Source organism: Daphnia pulicaria, chromosome 1, assembly GCF_021234035.1.
Source record: "Daphnia pulicaria isolate SC F1-1A chromosome 1, SC_F0-13Bv2, whole genome shotgun sequence".
Taxonomy (NCBI): Eukaryota; Metazoa; Arthropoda; class Branchiopoda; order Diplostraca; family Daphniidae; genus Daphnia; species Daphnia pulicaria.
In genome coordinates this window covers 32,232,195-32,251,944 of record NC_060913.1, presented here as the reverse complement: position 1 = coordinate 32,251,944, position 19,750 = coordinate 32,232,195, and the positions used below count along the sequence as shown (strand labels likewise).

At 37.0% G+C, this 19,750-nt stretch overlaps 1 long non-coding RNA gene across 3 annotated transcripts; it reads left to right on the top strand.

Annotated features, from left to right (window-relative positions):
• The first annotated feature begins 11,031 nt into the window (after positions 1–11,031).
• On the top strand, positions 11,032–17,990 carry LOC124321240. Of its 3 annotated transcripts, none has more exons than XR_006914224.1 (4): positions 11,032–11,255; positions 11,485–11,639; positions 17,571–17,575; positions 17,978–17,990. It is a non-coding gene; the product is annotated as an uncharacterized LOC124321240 (long non-coding RNA). The 3 variants fall into 3 exon arrangements; XR_006914223.1 differs by lacking the exons at positions 17,571–17,575; positions 17,978–17,990 and adding exons at positions 12,884–13,027; positions 13,090–13,285; XR_006914222.1 differs by lacking the exons at positions 17,571–17,575; positions 17,978–17,990 and adding an exon at positions 12,884–13,288.
• Positions 17,991–19,750: the final 1,760 nt, after the last annotated feature.

The window sequence follows — 19,750 nt, the reverse complement described above, 5'->3', positions numbered from 1 at the left end:
TTTTCCCTGAGCTTCAACTAGTTGCTTTAGGTCGGCTCTTAGTTCTGTATCGTCGAACGTTTGATCTCCTGCGAGTCTTAGCTCCTTTTAGTTATTTTGCGGTTGGCCCTCTGCCTGATCTATGTGCCTGGCCATGCGAGCTGTTAGAGATTCCAATTTGTTTCTTTGCGTCAGCAATGTCGCTGCTGTGTGCGCTTCCACGGCTGCTATTCGAGCTGGAATATCCTCAAGGATTATATTTTAATTTTTTAAAACGAGTTTTTCAATTTAGACACAAGCCCCCCCCCCCCAAAAAAAAAACAGTCGGTTTTTCATTTTAAATCCTGAAGTTGGGTAGACAACGAGTTATTCGACGAAGATGGGTATTAGTTGCCCAGGGGGAGTGCAGGCTGCTTACTTGGCCCCATCGTGTGGATGTTGCGGTCGGGATCGTTCAATGCCCGTCAATACAATATGCACGGCACATGGCGGCACGAATCCATGTGTAAATGGACAGTGGCTGCGCATGCAGCGACCTGTCCTCTCGTAATCCAAGCACCTTGAACGGTATTCCAAAAAAAACGGGATTATCATCGTAAATCGCAGGATAGGCAGCCACGACAGGGGGTGGAGAGCGGGCACATCTAGAACTACGAGGGCCAGGAGACGGAATTCTTGGACTGCCTACTCTCTGCACCGGTGGCGAGCCACTTGGGTTTCTGTCTCAACGACCTACTCCCTTGCAGGTTCATCGTGCCATCTGGGTTTTTGAGTGGGGCTCGACTGGATCTCGCTCCGTTATTTGCTGTGTCTTGCTGAGTTATCGTCTCAGCTAATATTTGCCTAACGGCTTATTCCGTTTGCATTGCCGGGTCTGATTGGGTTCTTCCAGGCGTTTTGGCAGTCTCACCCGACCAGTGGTATCATCGTGGCTCCCCTTTCGTCCGTTCTTTTTTTCAGACTGTAACATTATATCGAAATGAATAAAACAAGAAGCAGTTCTTTATTTTTATAAGTGTTTTGTTTTAGACAAAAGACACAGGAACAATATAGATTTACTGTTGGAGTGGCTTTTTAACCGACTCTGGATTTCTTGCGGGGAGGGTGCTTAGGGTGCTTCTTTTAGTGCCACCTCCTCTCATTATGCCGCAAGTTGGAGTTATGGTTCGGACTCTGAACCGGAGTTGATCCTTTGTTCCGATCTTCTTGGGACCGGGCGGGGCAGTGGTCCGTCTTCTGCCTGAGCTGTGTCATCAGCCACTGGATCGTACTTCACTTGATGAAAAGACAAAATTTGATCCGGCATGTATAGCTGGAATTTTAAAAATAAAAAAAAAACCTGTTACACACTGCGATAAAATTATGAGCAAATTAAATTAATTAAATTTCATAAAATTAAGACTCACCGCCTGTTAAGTTGTTATGTTGGGAATTTGGTCCAGTGTGGTTTTTGTCTGTTTGTCTTCTCGTCTTCTCGTCTTCTCTTTTAAAATTGTAAACTCCAATTTTTCTGGCATGAAAGAGATTCAGATACATCTTCATGTATGCCGCCGTTTTGGCAATCTGTTTTGTACGACGTACGACACATACTCGAAAATCTAAAATAAAAAATAATAATTAAACAAAGAATCAACGAAAAGCTGTAATAAACTTACTAGTTCCATCGATTTGAAGGATAAGCTCATGCCCATATTGCGATCCTTGATTGAATTGATTAGACTACATTTGAAGATGATCCTTTTTAATCTTTGAATCCAGGAGTGGCTGTACCACATGTGGGTACACACCAACCCCAGGAAATAGTGCACGTCGGATTTTTCTGGCATAGTGCTCAAAATTATGGGTGGGAAAAATTTCCTAGTATTAAAATATTTGCACATTAAAAAATATTAGTTCAACAACAAATGTAATTATAGAAAACAAATTACCGAGTCATATATCCATAATTTATCAGATGAGCAATATATTGATCGTAACAGTAATCTTTTGCCAGTTCATATTTTTCCCTTGTTGAATAAACCACATTTTTTTTCATCACCTGAAAGAATTTAAATTATTGAAAATAATGTGTGAACCATTTTTAATTGCAAAATAACCATAAATATGGAGATTTACGAGGACATCACCATTTAACTTAAAATTGTGTTCAACCTCGTATGAAGTTCCAACTAGAGTTGTCGAAAAAACAAATAGCCTGTGGCTATCTTGTTGTGGACCCCGTGCAACCGACATGGCCCTGCAAATAACACGTAGTTTGAATTTATGATCCTACAAGTATTTTAACTTTACGGCTGGGTTGCGTCGTCGGCTGTTGGAGATGTGTTTCATTTCCAACACTCAATCCCTAAAATTTGGCAATTAATAGGATTATCTTAAATTTACTTTTTGGCGAATTTCTTGAAGATTCTCAATTCTTCCTTGTTCATCAAAACAAGCCTGTCATTCAATTTGAGCTATTTGTTGCTCTCGGACTTGTTCACTTTTCGTCCGCCAACCATGTCTCTCTCTCTCGAGGATCAGCTTGATGATCTCTAGGTTAAATGGATCCAGAACTGCCACATGAAGAACGCTGGTTGTCGATTAGGAAACCATAATCGGATGAAATTAGAGTAATTCTTCTTCAAAAGATGCTTCTGATGGTTCGTAAGCAGAGGGGAAATGGAAACCAGAACATATAAAAAAACACAAAACAAGTTCTTCAAAATTATAAATGTCCTCCACATCACATTGGTCATCATCGTCAGAATCAGACTGAATTTTTTTTTAATGTGTAGGCCGACATCTCTTCCGCATTTGGGAAAAATTTCGAAAACATACACAGGAATTTAGTGGATTTATAGAATAAATTGGAGTAAGACACTTAGAGGTCTTCTACGCTTTCTGTTTGTTTCAACGATGCTATAAAAAAATGGTGCCACGCTGACAAGTGTTGTTGAGAAAATATTTAGTAGGTATTCTGAAAGCGTGTCGTAGCTCATAACTTCTTCCAGTATCACCAGGCATACATCAATGAACCGCTGGTAGTCTTGAATGATTGTTGCTTTTTTCCAGTCCACCGCATCGTGGAACAAACTTTCAATGTACAGCTATCTGTCGGCATCACGACAGATTCTCCGGATGACGAGAAGAGACAAAATTTTCATCCTCTTCTCAAACAACAGTCGTGGATAATCCATTTGACCAGTTAAACAGTGCAGTTGGGTGGGGCTCGAATCTGGTACAAATGTTTTTAATATCGAGTACCGTTTTCGGCAGAGAGGGTCAATTTTTTCTCCATGAATTTTAAATTTTTTAAATGGCGTCATCAAACGAAGCTGGCACGTCAGCTTAACTGTGAAAATTTAAAGCATGTTTTAAAAAAAGTACAAATAAAATACTTGTTTTACCTGGTGCGATGATGTTCTCTAAAAATGTCACTCAAATTGCCACGAACAGCAGCAGCTTCTTGACCATGGCTATGAGGGTAATAATTAATAATGTAAACTTCGTTTCTCATCGTCATTCGATTCGGACAATCTTGGGACTATTTCAAACGACAATGGAGGTAACAAACATGACCCCCAAGGAATAGTTAAATTATTAAGGTATATAAAGTACACAGTTAATGAAAACTATACTTCCCTGTTTGAGATAAATTATATCATCTGGTGTCACGTAATGAGTAGCCCCATCTTGATCTCATGGAAGTTTCCTGGCGTTCGTAAATCCAGCTCTAATATTAACCATTTATATATCAGTAGCAGTTTCAGATTCAGACGCAATGACGACAGGGAGTAGTGGGTGAATGACACGAAAGATGATTGACATTAAAAAAGTGGCAACAATAAGTGGCACACCTCATATACAGTAAAAAGAACACATTTCCCCCCTTTTAGATTTATTTTGCGCTTTTCCATTCTCTTATTCTCTTTTCCTTTCCCACTATTTCGGGGGAAAATCTAGTTTTGTCGGAGTAAATTTTGGACCTGTCGGGCTAAAAGTGACCTCTGTCGGAATCATGTCGAGGTCTTGTCGACGTTAAATTTTGTCTGAAAGGATCTCCACTTTCTGAAACCAGATGTATTACATTTTTTAAAAAATTTGTTTTTAACTTTAAACTTAGATTGCAAGAAAAAAGTAGTTTACTTGTATTCATTAGTTTAGTTTTTGAGTTTTTCATGACATTACAAAATGATTTGTCAATTTTGCGATGATCAAATGATGAATGCCATGATTTCTCAATTTCAATTTATTTCCTTTTCTAGGGCAGTGTTAACTTCAAACAGTTAAGTTTCAAATTTAGGATGCTTAAAGAACAATAAGATGATCTTCTTCGAAATCTGTGAAATAAAAAAAATGTAACGATGGAGTTTTATTTTTCAATCCATGATTGGCAAATCAATCCAATAAATATCAAATCTTGGCAAAAGAACCGTGGAATTTGTTTCTTGTGTGGGATGCAGAAGTCCCGTTCATCTCAGTTGTTTACCTGGAAATGCACTTGGGAAAGGTAAACTTAATAACACATAAAAAGTATAAGTGGCAAAAGGTTAAATTTGTTTGCAGATTTTTTTAAGGCTGCATTGTGTTAATGAAGAAAAAAACAAAGATTCCAACTTGAAATGCGCTGCATGCACTGTCCCTGTGATGAGAACAGCAGCCGAACAGGTTTCTGATTTGTTCCTGTCTCTGGGGTGAGAACATCCAAACAAGTTTCTGATGTGCATTTATCTGTGATGAGAACAAGGCTGCAGCTTATTTGTCCTGTAAGTAAAGATAATGACATTTATAATTTAAATAGTGAGTGTTTGTTGAAATCAGCCAGAACCCTGGTGTGACCATCTTGCTAATTGATTGAATGGGATTAAAAACATGACTCCACTTGTAGAGATGATGCCTATAAGAATAAATATATAATTTGAATATAATTGCAATGTAATTAACTATAAATTTTAAAAATAATGCGGCCGTTGTCCAACAACCAACAATTTCCACACCAGTTGTTATGCTTGAGCTGACGAGTGATTTTGAACGCCAAGTTTTGAGAAACCCCATTTCGCGCAATCTTTAAACAATTAGCTTATTAGGAGCTACATTGAAAGACCAGTCCCAACGCAGGAGCCCAGTGTCAACGATCCAACGAACCCACAAGCCAATCATTATCGGTCTGTTTCGTCTTTTTCAAGATCGATGCAAAAGTGGCATATAATGGAACTAATATACAATAATACTTTTTTTTTACTACTTATATGTCATCGATTGCTCATCAATGATACGGAACGTTGAATTGGAAAACGGAGAACACTAAAATGTGGAATGGTCATCTGGCGATGATATTACCGGCCCAAAATAAATTCCTGTCCAGCAATCGTCACTTAGGTTGGCAAAAACTTTGTCGAAAAGCGGGAACATATTTGTAACCTGAAGCAGCATGATAAGGTTAACAGAATTCTTCCCGTCTTCCTGGGATGAGACCTACGACCTAAATAATGTAAGGGAGCCCCCTTTAAAATGGTAGAACCCCTTTTGGCGGAGACGCTTTTAAAAAAACCAACTAGGAACCGATGGAGCGTTCCGTTTTAGCAAGAGCTGTTTCCAGGATTATGACAAAATTATTCACAATAAAACCTGAAGGATCTTTTCTTCCAAATCAAACATGAAAACCTCCCTAAGGATTTTTGCCGGGGAGAGGTTCTAGTAGAGAACAAGCGTCATCTCATTTACATGACAGCAGAACAAAATTGCTTTACTGAAATCTGCCGTGAGAAGGCATATCGATGGGTACATTTAAAATCATCGACAAACCATTCACACAGCTTTTTTCCGTTCATAGTTTCATTCGGAAGGATAAAAATCTGAAACAGATTCCTGGATGTTTAATATTCCTGTCTGGGCGGCCTGAAAGCGACTACAGAAAAATTTAACTTATTCCTCATGAAAAAATCCCCGAAATGTTTTTACTATCTAGAAAAAGAAATGAAGGAATTGTTTCAACTGGGGTATATCCTTCTCCATCGTAAAAAGCATGGACATGAATTGGTCAAGAATTTTTTTCGCATTTGCGTGTCAATTGGATTGCCGGAGTAAGAGTGTGGCCCCCCGTTAAGTGGTCTGTTTTTAACAAAACCAGTCAGAACGAATAGTAACGCCGAAGGTTGGCATAATCGTATCAATGAAAGGGCGAGGGCAAAAGTAAATATTTATGAACTGGTCCCAAAACTGTTTTTGGAAGCTAAATTTATCCCCTTGCAAATAAAGTGCTTTGTAGAGACAAAATCTTAAAACGTTGTCGAAAAGTCACGGCTTGAGTAAATGTAAAATTAATTAGACTCTGGGAGTATTACCAAACAATGCTAAAATTAATTACTAATCAAACATAAACGAAAATTTGCCTAATTGCTAAGGCGATTCGTGAAATGTCGATTCAACAACCTATTTTATGCTGAATTGACCAGTATCCCTTAAAATACTCAATAACCAATTTTTTTGAGTTTAGTTTTGATTCTGAATTACATAGATTATTTGTAAAAAACACAATGCAAACGGAGAAAACAGAACCAGGGTGCTTCTCAAGTTGCATTTGTTATTATCAAATTTTGGAAGGTGGTTTTTTTAGCCGGCAATGGACTAGAGTGTCAACGTTCTTTTTTTAAGGCAAAGCTTTTGGTTGCTCGGTCGCAACGAGGATGGATACCGATGCTTCTGACCCCAGTCAGCAAAATCGTGGAGTTTCAAGAGGTAATTTTTAAAGATTGCTTTGAAATGAATCTTTTAACACTTCAAAATCAAAACTTTTCTTTGCAGATTTGTAAGGTGATGTATCTCGATACAATACCCCTCCTCCTAGCCAAAGTGATTTCGATCACGTTCATCAGCGTTCTAGTAGTGTTCTTTCATTAATTATTTTAAAGTTTAGTCACAATTAATGTTTTTACTATTGAAACTTAACCAGGGCCACTGCAGATACTCAGGAGTAATCTTTGGGATTGAACTGCCCAGAGGATGTGCTATGCATCAGCGATTCTCAACACAACCATGGTAATCAGTAACGTTTGAGCGAAGGTAAGCCTGTAATTGAATCAAAGTATTTTTTATGCAGGGCATTAATGTCAGGTATACTATCTTGTGCACAGGAGAGTTGAATGAAGCTGATCCACAACATCGACGACCTCCATTACCGGCAAGGGCAACTACATTTTCATCTTTCATCTCTAACGTTTCACCCGTCTTCCAACCAAAATGATGTCGATCACGTTAATCAACGTTCTAGTAGTTTACTCTCATGAATTCTTTTGAAGTTATTATGCCCCTACTTACCCAAAACTAAAAGACGCCATTATAGTCTCTGTGTGCCTCGTTTAAGCCAACACTGGTCGAAAACTCGTCTCTGCGTAACATGATATATTACATTCTACAATAAGGTAACTTATCGTATTTTATGTCATATACTCTTTCTAGTTATAACATTATGCAGTTGATTCTATTTAACATCACTAATTGTCTTGTTTTTTTTTTTACTTTTTTGGATAGTGGAAATGTTTCAAACACGAAAAAGAGGTTGACAAAGAGTTGAAGTAAGGGATGAGGAAGAAGGACAACATTGGCCAAAATATCGTGGTGTTGTCCAGAAGAGAAGGCCACATTCAACGAACACCATCCTTCACTTTTTCTGAATCTGGAGGAATCGGTTACCTTGGGACTGAACGTGATTGACAAGTCTTTCAAGAACATTCCCACGTCACCATTCCAGGTCTGTTGCCTAAATGTTTTTGTTTTCTTCCTTTCTTTTGTTTGGTTTTTTTGTTTTTTGGTCGTGAACGATCATTTCGGAAATTTTTCTGGAAGTTCTGTGTTCCTTTTGTCTTACTCATTCAAGGACTTTTGCCTGTCTTGTTTTTTTATAAGAGTGTATTTATTTATATACCCCAACCAGAATTTGTAATGTAGTGCTGACCAGCAGTCGTCCATCTGTTGTATATGGGGGGGGGGGGGGAGGGTTCGGGTTCATTAATCCATTTGAAACTGAGGACGTTTCGTAAAAAACAACCGACGCGTGATGATCGGTCTCTAGTTTCGTTTCTCTTATTTTGTTTTTGTTAATAGTACCTGCTGAAGCTGACCAAACAAGTGTGTTGTTTAAGCCCAAATACTGCCATGACAATAGCCACAGATTGTTTACATTTTTTACGTCTGTGGTTGGTACATGCTATATACAGAAAATTACTACAACATGAAAGATGGGACTTACACAGCAGGGGTATATGTTTACGGTAATTATTTCACTAAGATTTAAAATAATAGAAACACTGAAATTTTCATTTTATTTTAAAGGTGATAGTGACAATACTACCAGGTCAACATAAAAAACATTAGAAGTAGTATTTTATTACAGCGAAGAAGAGACTATACCCTACGCTGACGAGGAAAATTAAGTCATAATTTAATATCCATTGTTTAAAGCATTCTTATATATACTGCAATTACATTATTGGGAAACAGAGCTATTGTTGAAAGTGAATAAAAGTATATAATTGTAAGCTTTTTGATTTCTTTCATTGCATTATTCGTCATCCGCATATTAGAGTGTGCGTGGAAATAAAATTCATTCGCAATCAATTACACATGGGTGTGTTCATATTAGGCTTATTCTGTATTATATAGTATTATTAAGCCTTGTCTGACTTTGTCTGACCAATTGATGAAGGTCAGATAACGTCAGACAAAGTCAGACAAGGCGGGACGGGCTATTGTAGCAGACATCATCTTGACTCGAATGTTGCGTTTCCGCGATGGTAACAAATGTAAAAAAAATGTCGAAAAGCCCTATAAGTCGTGCTGAAAATATCAATACAAAATTGCAAAACTAAAAAATTTTATCAGCATAGCATCACTTTTATTTAAGCAAACACAAGAAAGGTAATTTGGGTTAAAATCAGAAAAAACTGCTGACTTTTAAAACGTAATTTGAGTATCGCCCCCATCGCCACTAGACGATAAACCAGTTCCCGTGGCATAACTAGGGCGGGGCCTAAAAAGAGGAAGGGAAGAAAATCGGCTTTAAGAAAAAGCCCTTGGGGTGTTGTGTTTGTGTTCAGGAATCCATTATCGTCCGGCAGATGGCCTCTGACGTTAAAAAACACCAAACGGCAGTGGTATTCCGTATTCGGGCTTGCACTGTCGAAGAGAGAGGTTCTCTAACGTTTCTTTTGCAGAATTTTACCGGCAAAGAGATTGGCTTATTGACATAAATATTACTCATAAGAATTTTCGGCTTAGTTTACCTTCATAATATTGGCAGCATTATCGGTAACGACGGCAGCTATTTTACTTATTAGGCCCCATTCGGTCACAATATTTTTCAGTCCTTTTGCTAAATTTTCGGCGGTATGACTGGTTTCAAACGCAATAGTGTTCAACACTCTTGAAACCATTTTCCATTTTTCCGACAAATAGTGGACTGTAACGGTCATGTAACCATCATTGGTTAAAGAAGTTCAGCAGTCTGTTGTCAGGGCGACATACGGGACTTTTCTTTCCTTCATCAATTTCCCTTTTGCATCCCTTTAATTATGTAAATTTAGTAAATCATATTTAAAATTAAATTTATGAAAGCGATAGACAACCTATATAGTTGAGGCAAAATTGTGTGTGTAATGGTGCCACGACACGGCAGAGTCAACCGCGGATCATTGTGGCGGATAAGGTCGGAAAAATGTTGATTTTCCACCAGTGACAACGGCTGCATATTCCGGGCAATATATAAAGCCAGAGCCACGAAAAAAGCCTGCAATTTTACACTTGATGTGGAATAAGGCATATTGCCTATATCTATATTACTACCTATGTGTAAAAGCAAATCAAGTTTTATACATAGCAACATATCTCTTTTAAATTATGTTCATCACTATCAATTCGCAACTTCTATTTCATAATTTTCTTAATCTTACTATTTGATGTTGAACTTGTCGTCGACGAACTTATTGATTCAGACGTCGTTGGAGCAGTAGCAGATGGTAGTGGAGCAGACGACGATGTCGATGGAACTGGATCATCTGCTAACGTAGCATTACTGCCCATTTCCTCATTTTCTTCGGTATCTGTGCCGTCAAGCAGTCGGTTAGGTCGGCTTGAAGTCTTCTGTTTTTTTCTTTTAGGTTGACGTTTGTCTTTGATGTTGTTATAAGCCTCTATGTGCAAGGATTCTTTGCTTTTTTCAAGATTTGACCAAAGGTTAGAAGTGTTTGCTCTAAATTCCCGAAGTTCTTGGCACAAGGTACATCGCCAAAATCGTTTATCCTCCACCACGATATCCTCGAAATAATCCCAAACGACACTTGTTTTCCGCTTTGGCATTACTATAGGTTATTGCAACCTACTACCAGTCAGCACTCAACACGAAAAAAAGCTCAACTATTCATCTATCACTACATTAAACGAACATTCTATCACTACATTAAATCAATTAAAAAGTAAAGATGATGAGATTTAAAAAAGACATTTGGGAAATGGTAGACGAGAGGGTTAAATGAGGGAGGAAGGTGGTGGAAGCATGGCTCATGGCCGCTTTTACCGGGTCTAAACGTACATTAGACGACAAAAGTTACATATGGACGTAGGAGTGGAATTACAAATACTACAAATACTAATTCAACTATCACCTACAGCGATATTGCTGTCTATTTATCCCAGTTTTAATTGATTGATTATTATTTATTGTTCAATTAGCGCGAATTTATCGTGAGCGCTATTGCCATAACCCATAATCGAACGAAATAAAATAAGGAAATAGTTCTTATACCGACTACTAGATTGCACTGAATAGATATTAGATACAGATACCAATATATCGCTAGGGAAGGATCCGTCCCCCATTTTTTCCCGGGATCAACTGATGCTGGGCGACTGCTAGAAGAAGAAGAAAAACAACAATAAGAAGCAATAATAATTCAATTAATCCGCAGGTGAATCACGGCGTTCTCGCCCAGTCGTCCTTGCTCAGCGCAATGTACCCCTCCTTCAACAATCAACACAAAACAAAAGAAGATCAATACGAAATTTAAAAAAAAAGACAAAAATACAATCCGACAACGCTGTTAGCCGGTCTAATATTGAAAATATGAAACGCCACAAGTGTTGCTCGTTCAGTTTTCGGTCGACGCCAACATACACGTTTAAGAGATCCGCTGCGTCCAAAAAACCAAACGTCCACCCGAAAAAGTGTATGTAACTTTGTGGCCACCAGAAACCCCCAGCCATTGTGTGTCAGTGTCTTGTGCCAAGAACGTGTGTAACATTCGGTAAGTGTGCTCACAAGATTCATTTATTTGTAATTCCACCCCTACGTCCATATGTAACTTTTGTCGTCTAATGTACGTTTAGACCCGGTAAAAGCGGCAATGAGCCATGCTTCCACCACCTTCCTCCCTCATTTAACCCTCTCTTCTACCATTTCCCAAATGTCTTTTTTAAATCTCATCATCTTTACTTTTTAATTGATTCAATTATTTTATTTATTTGTTAACGAAGGGTTTCTCTTCGTTCCAGTGAATTGTTGATTCTGTGGTGCGTCTTGTGACTTGTAAAAGTGTGTGACTTGAACAGCCGACGTTCGCCATTTCACTTCTCTTTGTACGACACACACGTTCACACACGTGGACAGGCCCATTTTCCCCCTCGTGCAGGTAATTTGATCTTTTATTTAATTCATTGAAGTCGTCTATTGGTCGTATGAAATAGTCTAGAAAAAGCCCATTGTATCGCTATCGTCGTAATCGATTATTTGAAAAATACAGATATGTCTGTATGGATATAGATATATCGCCATCACTAGTGATTACTTTCAAATTAGGATATTCAATTTGATTGGTGTAATCTAAGCTAGCGAATTCTTTGCTTTCTTGAAGAAGGTGAAACGCGCTTTTTGGATCTCAGAATCGAGTTTCCATTGGAGCTTCATGTCGAAGTAAGCCTTTTCTGTTAGGTTGCGAAACTTTTACTTATATCCGAGTTGTATTCCAGGGACATTACCCTAAAAAGAAGTTTCAAAATTCTTTGTGAAATGATGGCTCTATAACCTAAAATTAGACAATTAATAGGATTATTTAAATGTCATTTGATATAAGTTTCCCCGAAATACTTCGCCGAACATTTTGAGAATTCTTTAATTTTCCTTCTTTGTTCAAGTAAGCCTTCCACTGAATGTCAGTAAGTGGAATGTGTTTGACGTAATATTTAACGTACAGATAGTTGGAAGTATGATAGACGAGAGCTTAACATAGGCTCGTCAACCCCCCAAGATAAAATAAAGGGAAGGGGGGACATAAAGGTGATTAATCAACTGGCGGATTGTACGACGGTCCCCAGATCGTACTGGCGTAAGTGGGCCGGAAGAGTGACTCTGTGGTCGGATCGCGTCGTCCGCTGTTGGAGATGTGTTTAATTTCCAACCCTCAATCCCCTAAAATTTGGCAATTAATAAGATTATTTTAAATTAAAATAATAACGTCATTTGATTTCAGTTACACATCAAAATAATTGTTGACGAACTTCTTGAGTATTCTAAATTTTTCATCGTAACGTACCCAACCTTTTTAGACTTATTTACATGAATAACGTAACTATGGGCTCATCGGCTGATATAAACCACTAACCACAGTGTTGCCAGTCTTATATTCGGATGGAAAACTTGACGAAGTGGCAGTTTCTTTCCATTGCGCTAAGTGAACTTTCGGCTAAAGTCTATTCTTCTCCACGTTTTTCAACAACTAAGCCCCGAGCTTATACACGATGCTAGCGCAACAAGTTTCGATCTTTTGATGGATATCCTTCATGCTAGTACATTAAATCAAGGGTTGGATTTGCTCCTTGAATGTCGACATATGGTTGATCCCAATGCGTTTTTCAAATGTCTGGACTCTGTTTTCAGCCACTATAGCAAGGCAGAAGCGACACAAGGGGACCAAAAGCCACCGAAAACAAAATCCCAAATCGCCACAATCGTTAGCCTCCAAATAGGCCATGAAATCCGTATCCACGGCTTCCATAAGAACTCTAAGTTCTTTAAATCGAGGTAACATATTGACAGCTGGATCTCCCTGGAAGTTCTACTAACTAATTTATTTCCAATATGAGCTTTCCCTGGCCATTCCACATCTATTGGATTTTTATTTTCCTTACCAAAGACTGCTATCATCGTCGATCCAACCATAACCGACAGAAAAATGATGAGACACAAAATGTCTTTGCATGACCTTTCTCTTGTAACAAATTGATCGTGTGCCATTATTTGTGGATTGACTGGATTCTAAAGAAAAATAAGTATAAAAAAAATACATTGCTCAATGAAAAAGTTTCTTGGCTTTGCATCTGTTTTTACTTACCAACTTCAGACAATGAAGCGGCTTACAGTTGTACTTGTGGAATTCGAACCACTTTGTATTCAATTAAATTTAATTAATTCCGTTGTACTACGAATCCAAACCAAGTGTACGACTCGTACGAACTGAGAAATTGGCGAAGGAAAAATGGCTTCTTCTTCAGCGTGACAGCGGATGTGCGACTATGTTTCATGTCATGTCAATGTCATGCATTAAATGAGTCATTAGGATACTACGAAGAGTATCAAGCACGTTTGTATTCTTGTCCGCGGAATAGCAAGGTAGGTCAGTTTGGATAACATCCAAGTCTAAAAGGGATACGACTTAATTGTTTTTTTTTCGATTAGAAGCGTTCATTAATGAAGTCACACCTTCGTGACAGCACGATGTATTAGGAGAGGTTGGCAAACTTGAGAGGAAAGAACTGTGCCAACTTTCGGTACTCGTTCTCACTTCTACCTCTAGGTTCTCTAGTGTTAGTGGCCCTGAAATCTGGCGCAGAGTTTAACCATTGTGGATAAAGCATCATGGTTTAAGCATGTTTTAGTTCAGTAATAATAAAATTAACACCACGCTAGTTTGTAATAACGTAAATTCAATTACAATTTATTGATTTTTTCCAGAAATTCGTAGTTAATTTCTTTTGACATCAAATGATTAGTGAGTTCGATCGTGCTTAGGGTTTTTATTCTTAATGCTTCCAGGGTAGTTTGCGACCAAAAAGGAAAAAGGCCTGTTGAATCACATGCAAGCTCCTTTTCCCATAGGTCTTCCAGGAATGTTTCTAAAACCTGTCAGGTAAAAGAATTAATTGGTATGAATGGTGTGCAATTGTACAAAAAAATAATTGTCAAATGTTATGTGAAACTACCTTTCTTCTATTCTTCCAAGACCCATTGGACAAACTCATCCCATAAACCTTAGAACGGCCGTTCATAACATCAAATACGTTGTTCAATTTAAGAACCATTCCCTCTGTAATTTCAGTACCTTTAATTAGAAAACGATGTTATGAATACCATAGTAATAAGAAAAGTATTAGTAAATAACATGCTACCTTGAAAGGAATCCTGTGTTTCCGGCATACTTCTGAAATACCGAAATCCATTGGCAACTGAATGAGACAGCATCTGCACTGGATACTTGACTTTCATCTTTGAAAGAAATTCATTCTTTTCTGTCCTCTTATCATTATTCTGAATTCCATGAAAAGCAAAAAAAAATGATACTGAATCCCATGAAAAGAAAAGACTATTATTCCTGATGTCGGCAGTCATTATGTCAAATTCATTAAAAATTTTGGAAAATCATGCTATTTAGAATTACTTACTGCAGCCAACCCCCTATGTTTTACCAATAAAACCCCGAGTGCTCAGTTACTATACGCATAACAACACGGTCTTATTTGGGATTAGTTCAGACTTTCCGGTAATATAATAGCGCCCCGAAAAGGTAAATGTAAACATGCAAAACGGACTCGCTGTTCTAAAAATATAGTCGCCATTAACATGCTAAAATAAAGAATGGTCGCTATTGACTGAAGCTATACGGTGTATTTATAGACGAATTTAGCCAGTTTTTTGTTGTTGTCATTTTCTTTTTTAAAGTAAATAACACCTTGTAATTTATACAAGGATAAAAGGCGCTTCACATCGAATGATCCCGTAATATCTAATCAAAGACGACTGAAGGGTTACGATATAGCGAAAGAGCACGAAGGTGCGCCACAAATTCAAATGTATTTGGATATAGATGCGTTTCTGTTAATCTACTTAACCCAGAAAGAGGAAGTTTTTAATCCTGTTTGTGAGATACATAATTTTAAAGTCCGTAAATCCTCAATTTGACCTTTGTACTAGAAACGACGAACAAAAAATTAACATTTAAAAATAATAATGATACAAGACATCACGTTTATTACTTGTACTTCCTTGATTGTGAAGATGTTATTTCGAAATGTCTTCATCAGATGAGATACATCTTCTGCCAGAATATTGAGAGATGTGTCAGAAGTTACTCGATCAACAGTTTTCTTGAATGGATTTGTTTGAACAAGATTGTTCTCTTCAATTTATGTTACAGAAGTGATGTTTTCTTCATGTTAGGTTTCAACAAGATTTTCACCTCCTGTTTCTGGGGTTGTGTGTTCAAGACCGTTCTCTCCACCAAGAGTGACTTCAACACTGTTTCCATCAGATGTTGTTCGACCACCAAGTATCTCTTCTGGTTGTTTATGGCATGCATTGTTTGATAATGGAGAGGTTGTTTGTTTCCGATACTTTTTGCTTGGGGCTACCCCATCTTTGTAACTTACATAATTCAAAATAATTTCATGAATATTACAGGAATTGATGATGAATTCTTCTTTAAAATGTCTAGAACACACATGATCTTTTCTAGAACACTTTCTGTCACTTCTTTCCATCCCCCCCCCATAAAATCGTATAAAATGAATTGCCTTTCTTCTTTGGGTGGTTTAAATACCTTGGCATCATTTTCTTTGTTGATTTGTGATTTGTATCCAGTAGAACATCCACAAAACACTTCACCGTTTCGCAACACGATTTATAAAAAAACACATCACCCTAATTTAAAGAAGGAAATTATCAAATTAAACAACGAAATGGAATCTATTATCAACAATGGCAAACGCTTTACTTCTGATAATTCGCGCTAAATCTGAGGGCCACTAACACTAGAGAACCTAGCGGCAGAAGTGAAAACAGTTTCCGAAAGTTGGCACAGTTTTAAGCGGGGAAGCCCTACTGCGTTTGCTTACCTTTCCTAATACATCTTGGTTACAGATTGTAACGGGGAGGGGATCAAAAAAACTTTGAAAAAAAGTAACTTCAATTATGTACATAGATTGCTTAAGAATTTTACTTCTCGGAAAATAAACCTTCCCTCACCAAATCAGGCAGTTTCTTTTTTGGATATATCTATATTTGACACTTCTGTACACTACAGTCTCGGTAAAAAATGGGGAAACACATTCTGCATTTTAATATTCGAAATTTATTAAATTAATGTTGAGTCTGCCATGTCCTCTGGAAAAGAGCCTCCCCCGTTCGTTCGATATGACGATATTTGCCTACATGTGAAAGTGGTGCGAATCCAATTGCAATAAGTAGTCATCCGACATCGCTTGGTCAATATCATCAGGTCCAAACACTACACTTGTCGCCAGCTTGGAGATCGCTGGGGTCCATGTTTATTTCTCCCTTTTTGATCAAGGAGTGGTAATAGTAAGTATGTTGTATTTAGCTACATAAATTAGCAAAAGCCTCATCACTTATTTTATTTTAGGGGAGATTCGCATTTTTTCAAAGACGTTCATAGCTATCCCCCACTTCGATCACAAGAAGCAGACCTAATTGTCGTTCAAATCCGTTTACAATTTCTCAAGCAAGTGATTAGTAAGGCTGTTGAACACATGGTGAGTAGAGGACTAAATTACTTCTCTTTCGCATTCATCAAATGGAATATTCTTGTTAACCAGTAAAACAATCTTAGTTTTGCATTTGATTATATCAATCAAGCAATAAAACTGGGGTATGAGTGGAGGGTCGATGTCGACGAATTAAGAATAAAGTATGTCAACCTTCTGTATCTCAATCATATGGATCACCTGGCTCATGAAGTACTCGTGTCCATTGAATCCGACGAAAAACTTATTTCGACATTTCTCGTTGCTGCTGGAAAATAAGACTCAGTATGTTTTTGAAGCCTATTGATACCTTAGCTTTGAGTCCGTGACAACTGAGTGGCTATTAAATGGGTTCTCCTCAATACTGACAGTGTTGTTCGAGAGCTAGAAGCATGTGATCCAATGCCCAGAAAAAAAACTTGTTTGTTAGTTGAACACCTTTCCCGAATTCCAATCGAATGCAATGAGAAGTTCATAGCATGAGCAGAACTTCGTTCATTATAAGAAGTTAATTCTTCCTAATGGTCGAGTAAAGAGCTCAATTATCTCGACATAAAATTCCCCTTTTTAAGTCTCAATCAGGGGCATAGAGAGATCCCTCTTTACCCGTGGTCTCATATATATATTAGAAAGAGCTCAACATAAATACGATAGTCTAGTTTTATTCATACAAAGAAACAAAAAAGCCAAAACCTGATGTATTCAATTTCTTTAGTTTTTCATTACATTAATAATTGTTTTGTTAATTTTGCGATGATCGAATGATGAATGCGATGATTTCTGAATTTCAGTTTCAGTCCTTTTCTAAGGCAGTGTTAACTTCGAACAGTTAAGATTCAAATGTAAGATGATTAAAAAACAATTGGGTAATCTTCCTCGTCATCTCGTGAAATAAGAAAAATAAAATGATAGAATTTACATTTTTAAATCTATGATCTCCAAATCAATCCAATAAATCAAATCTTGGCAAATGAATTGTGGAATTCGTTTCTTGTGTGGGATGCAGAATATGTCCCATTCATCTTAGTTCTTTATATGGAAATGCACTTGGGAAAGATAAACTTATAATAACAAATGAAAAATATAAGTGGTACAAGGTTACATTTGTTTGCAAATTTTTAAAGACTGCGTTGTGTTAATGAAGAAAAACAACGAATATTCTAACTTGAAATGCACTGCATGCACTGTCCCTGCCATGAGAACAGCAGAAGAACAGTTTTCTGATTTGCCTGTCCCTGATGTGCCTGTCGCTGTTGTAATGAGAAAAGACACACAGGTTTCTGATGTGCATTTCTCTGTGATGTTTCTCTGTGAGGAGTTAAGTGGTCTGTTTTTAACCAAGAAATCATAAAGAATAATGACGCAGAATGTTGGCATAATCGTATTAATGAAAATGCAATAAGAGAAAAAGTGAATTTTTACGAACTGGTCCAAAAAATGTTTTCTTTGGCTAAATTTATCCCCTTGCTAAAAAGGTTGCTTTGTAGGGACCAAATATTAAAACATTGTCGAAAAGTCACGGCTCGAGTAAATGCATATGAAATTGAACTGTGGGAATATGTTATGTTATGTGGGAACAAAGCATCCATTAATTGCAAACAGTAACTAATAAAGAAAGTCAAAGAAATCTACAACAATGTCATTAACGAATTAAACCATGCCGTGTATTATGATGATGAAAAAGACGACCTAAGTGATGTATCCAAAAGTCCAAAATGTGAAAGTTAAAGACAATTTTCTAAAGTTTTTGCTGTTCCACTAAATTTAAATGTGTATGCTAGCGACACAAATAACATATCCATGACAATATACAAAACAACAAAAATTTTGATTCCTATTTTCGGCTCCTATATTATTTGCCGATACGACCAGCACCCCTTTGAAAACAATCAATAACACATTTTACTGATGTATTTCGAAAAAAGTTTAGTTTCGATTCTGAATTACATAGATTATTTGTAAAAAAAGCAAACGGAGAAAACAGTAGGGGAAACCGGGGCTATGTGGGACATTTTTTTCTTTACGATTCCATTTATATAAAAATAAGAGTTAAGACAAAATAAAAGTATAGGGGTTATTCCCTGGCATTTATTTACATTTGATAATTTTTTTAATTTTTTTCGTTGAATCATTTAATAGTTATGTGATTAAATGCCAAGATAAAAAATGCCGAAAAACAAAAAAATTAGGGTTAAACGGAACAGAGCCAGGGGTAAAATGGAACATCATTTTTCTCTGCAACGGCTTAATTATATTTATTAAATAATGCACTGATGAAAAGGAAATTCATTTCCCTTTCAGAAGTGCTGTATTTTTATTTATTTTATAAAGTAGAAGTGGAGATATTATCAAAAAAGTTTTTTCGGTCATTTTTCCTTTGTTTTTGTTGCCAGGGGGTGTTTTTCTGGAAATAAAGTTGATCTGGCAATACCTGTTTTACCCCGTTTTCCATGTCCCGTTTAACCCCAACCCAAAAAACATAAAAGAAACTAAATTATTACATACTTAGGAACACATTTTTTATAAAATATTAATATCATCTTAAGCTAGAAAGAAAACCCTATCAAAGAGCTATCTGGGTTTTATAAAAATATAAAAAAAGCATTACGAAAATGAAAAACTAAACGTCAGAAATTTTTTTCCGATTCCCAATTTTTTTCCCCATAAAACTCGACAAATCAATCATAATTTCAAGAAAAAAAGTTTATAAGATAAATAAAACATTATTTAGCATACGCAGTATTTATTTCATTATTTTTAGACAAATTGTACATATTAAAATTGCCCTGTACATTTTAGCCCCGTGTCCCACGTAGCCCCGGTCTCCCCTACAAGAAAGCTTCTCAAGGAACATTTACTTTCATTAAATTTGGGAAGGTAGTTATACTCGTTTAGCCTCCCCAAGGAAGAATATAGTTACACGCAAACACTTACAGTATCTACCTATAAAGTTTGAGAACGCGTGAGAGAACGTTATGGAATTATGCAA